This window comes from Watersipora subatra, chromosome 7 (assembly GCF_963576615.1).
Source record: "Watersipora subatra chromosome 7, tzWatSuba1.1, whole genome shotgun sequence".
Lineage (NCBI taxonomy): Eukaryota > Metazoa > Bryozoa > Gymnolaemata > Cheilostomatida > Watersiporidae > Watersipora > Watersipora subatra.
Genome location: NC_088714.1, coordinates 4,040,434 through 4,045,094, shown reverse-complemented (window position 1 = coordinate 4,045,094; position 4,661 = coordinate 4,040,434).

Below are 4,661 nucleotides of genomic sequence, written 5' to 3'. Positions count from 1 at the left end.
GTGGTGAAACCCAATCTCACACAGCACTGCGGGCCATGAATTAAAAATTTATTAAATCAGACACCTCTCCGTTCTCCCTTGTATATTCAAAATTTCCCTCCAGGGGGAATTCCTCCCTGGTTTAAAACCCCTGATATAGCATAAGTGCAGCATGTTGTATTTACCAGATAGTTGGGATTTGTATGTTTTGTAGAAAAACTAAACACTAATGGTTGGGAGATGAACTTCTACTATACTCCAATCACAAAAGCTATTTCTATTTGGCATCAGTTTTACGCCTAAACCACATCCAAAGGGATATTTAAATACTAGTTTAATTGTCTATAACGAAAGCCTTGAAATAGTACAGTATTTATTTATCTTCTCAAATCAATTGTTATTTTGGCTTTGTACTTACGATCTGATCTATGGAAAAGCGCCCTCTGTCCGATGGTTCTGATGCAACAATAAACCCCGATACCTAGGAAAACCATAATTGATAGTAGGTTGTAGAACTTAAATTTGCCAATCCACCCTAGATCTGTAAAATCACATAAGAAAAAATTCACATCACCAAAATCATAGGAAGAGCTCTACCGTATTCTTGTTTAAATACTTGATTAGTAGTGGAGTAGACTTCTCAACGCGTATATATATCCCGGTTACAAGTCGTACTAGATCATCCTACTTCTACATGACAGCAGATACAAATATTCAAACATATTGTACTCTTTTGCTTTTCACTGTTTCTCTAATAGGCTGTTGTACTAGCATCTCCCCCCTAGTACAATAAGTCTTGTGAATCAATAGGAACACCACAGTCTGAACACCACCTTCATATTTACACCACCTACTGAATAGATTGATACCCTCTAGCCTCAATGTCATGGTCCTTAAAGCTAGCAAATTGCTACGCAACAAAGAGAAATCCCACTAACAAATAATATGTGCTTAAAGTGACAGCACTGACTGTCTTGTACACAAATCTGAGTCAATCACTAGAATAAACTATACACACATTCTCTAGCATCTGAATGAAACCATCAACCTAAATAATTATTCAGCAACAAAAAGCGTCAGAAATTCTCCGATTTTCTCTTTATAACTTGTCTTAGTGGATATGGTATAAGGACCTGCAGACAAACCGATGTCAGACAACAAGTTGGTACTGAGAGAACAGTGTGATATGGCAGCTTTGTACATTTACCTGCAGAGTCAAGAACTCTAACAGACAGCACTGCTTTCTGACTCTCCGCAGTCAGGTTACCGTCTGTGACTGTCACGCTGTACTGAATAGCTAGGACCTCTTCAGGGCTGTCTGTCTCCAGCAGCATGAAGTCATTGTGATCTTCTATGTCTGTCTGATTGCAACCAATGAAGGTGCGTTGCTAAAAGTTCAAGCAGCTGTTCCATGTTAGAAGAGGTTAAATGTAAAATTCATTGATGTCTAGAGTCACTTCTATGTGTAGGGCTAGTAATCTGTTTTGAGTGGTGGTCAGAATGAATACCATGTAGTATAACTTGTTCCTAGCAATAGTTTCAGGTTTCAAGGAGCAGCAGTGTTTATTGGTCAAGGACTCTTGAACTGCAAACAACAGGTTGGGGTACAATTTCCAAGAAAGGCCACTGGTGGTGACAGGAATGAAATCTAATCGTAAATTGCTCTCTCCAATTGCGCATGTCTCCAGTCATTGAGGTTCCCTCCCCACTGCACTCCCACATTTCCGGTCAAGATCACAGAGACATTGTTTGTGCACCAACAATGCTCTTTACAACGCCCACAGCCTCTGCTAAGCAGACACCATAGTTGATCTTCAATTATGAATACTCACACACAGTCTCAGGTTTCAACATGTACTCCGTTGATGTCTAGTATAAATATACATATAAAATTAGCTTTAATGGCTATCATATACATGGTCTTGAAAAAATGGCAGCATATATATAAGCAAGAGGAGGTAATTTTCATTGTTGTTCAGTTGTCATATGTGTAGTAGTACATAAGGCATCAACAAGTCAGATAGCGAAAAGGTTTCAGGAAATTTTTAGACCTAAAAAATCTACTGATTAGCATTGACAACAGCCAGTACACTTACCACTTCATCGTCAATATATACGGTAATATTCGTGGCGCAATTGTCTTTATCCCAGTTCCATATTTTGAACTGCAAAAAAAATCGTTCCTTGAAGTCTTCTTCTTCATCTTCTTTTTCTTTGAGTAATCTGTGTTCTAGCACTGCCGAGAAGTTTACTGCAAACCTATAATTAGCATGAAATGTCTTTGCTAAGGTTGTCAGTACGACCACATGCTGTTTTTCAATCCAATGCAGCACCAAGTTTTACTAATTGCAGTAAGAATACAAAGAAGCACTAAAAACTCTATCTTCAGAACCAGATAGTTTCAATTTGACACTTTCGATGGCTTTACAATGTCCCTTAAACCATGTTCGTCTGTATATACTTTTCATTTGTTCTGTGTATGTCACCTCTTCAGATACTATCTAATGATCTCATCACAAGTGTAAGTTACTCAGCAGATTATAAACATAGTTTATACTTACTCCAGCTTGCAATTGAAATTTCTGCTAATTTCATATGGCTCTGTAAGCAATACAAACTCTCTGTTTTGATCTAGAAACATAGGAACTGGTTGTAATCCTTCCAGCAGCTCCCCAGAATGTGTCTCCTTCAGAGAGAACAACAGGCTAACCACTAGCATCTGGAGGCATATCTTACTCACAAGTGTTAAAATTTAAATCAACAGTAAGTACATACATTTTTAATAAAAACTAAAGTAATGTAGATAACTTCATGAAATTATAATACATAAATCTAATTTTATAAACAATTCTACACAATAATTACAGATATAATTGATTGTTATAAAAGTAAGTTCTATCTATAATAACTGTATAGAGTTATCTGTAAAAATGCAAAACAAATGTAAAGGTGCACGCAAAACATTCCAGATATATACAATATTATAGATACAACTTAATACTATAAGTAATAATAACATTATTAATATACTGTTTGTACAGAGTTATCTGTAGGAATAACTTGTACCTATAATATCTGTACAGAGTTATCTGTAGGAATAAGTTGTATCTATAATGTCTGTACAATGTTATTAAGGGTAAGCTTTATCTACAATGATTCTATAGAGTTATTTGCGAGAACCACCTATGGCATAACTAGTATGATTATACTAGCTATAGGTATAAGGTATAATAGGAATAGCTGTTGATCAATCCTGTTTGATCAACAGGATTGAATGGTACCCAATCAGTGGTGAAGACTATGAAAATTCTTAATTCGAACGGAGCTAAATTCATACTCCAGAAATCAAAGATCGTCTAGCCATATGGATTCCAATCTGAATAATTGCATTTTTGCTGTTACTAATGGTGTTTTCTATCTAATAAGCTCAGATAGGTAAATTTCGTTCAAGAGGGCACAACTTTGCACAGTTTTAGTGAATCCTAAACTTTACAAGATCACTCTCAGATCAATAATTCGATCGCTGCTTCCTTTCATCGATTTTGTTTATGGTGTTTGTGTTCATTTCTTTGAAGTTGTCAAGTTTGTAGAAGAATGAGATATCTTACTAAATACCAGCTTTATAGTCAGTCTCTGGTAAGATATTTTTACTTTAGTTAATTTGTACTCCGTGTATTGCGGGTGGTCATAGATATAGCAAACTACGTATTATTAGGGACTTACTGGATTTGACAGCGAGCGAGGTGCATCAATAGAGAGTCCATCAACACTGTTTAAACATGCGTGATAAAAGTTATAGTATTCTGCGCTAGCACAGATGATGTGTATGAGAATCAAGCCAGCAAATCTCATTGCTTCATAATTTTTATGCAAGACATGTTTGTAATGTTGAAAATTTCCTTACAAATTGGCGCTTCAAGTCATACTCAATACATGTTACTTTTCAATAGAATGCTATTTAAATTTCAAGCATACTTTAAATATCTTTCACAATTTCCAAATTCTAATTCAGAAACAAATTTGTTTTATTTTGTTAATTCTTATGTATGAACTGTTGAAAAAGTAACAATTACCCTCATAATAATAATAGAACAACATTTTAAAGATGTTAACTTTTAACGTTTATTTTACCTGCTCATCATTTTTTAAAGTTTTAAGCTGCTTACACCTTTTTTTAATTCACTTTTATGTTTTTTATAAATAAAAAGTCTTTTTAGAGTCAAATATGTTAGCTTTGCTTAAATGGTTGCAAAATTGTTTTCTTGGTAGTGACATAAAAAGTTGATTATCAGCTTTGCGCTGGTTGAAAAGTAATGAAGAAATTTAATTCAAAACTGCTCTTCGTTGCCTCAGAACTTGGCTGAAGAGTAGTAGACTTAAAGACCAGAAGTTTCACGTTTCTGTTGATTTGCAGCCATAGATAGAATCACGTCACAATAGTTCGTAGAGGAGATAACCCCCAAATACAGTCTGTTCTCAGCTCTGCCAGTAACGCCTGGTTCATATGGATGTTGTTAAAATGCAGTACTATTAGGAAACTTGAAAGAACTTGAGTGTGAACACGAATAATTAGATGCAGAGACTTGTGAAGACTTGAGTATAAACACAGATGGTGAGATGCAGAGACTTGTGAAGGCTTGAGTATAAACACAGATGATTAGATGCAGAGACTTGTGAAGACT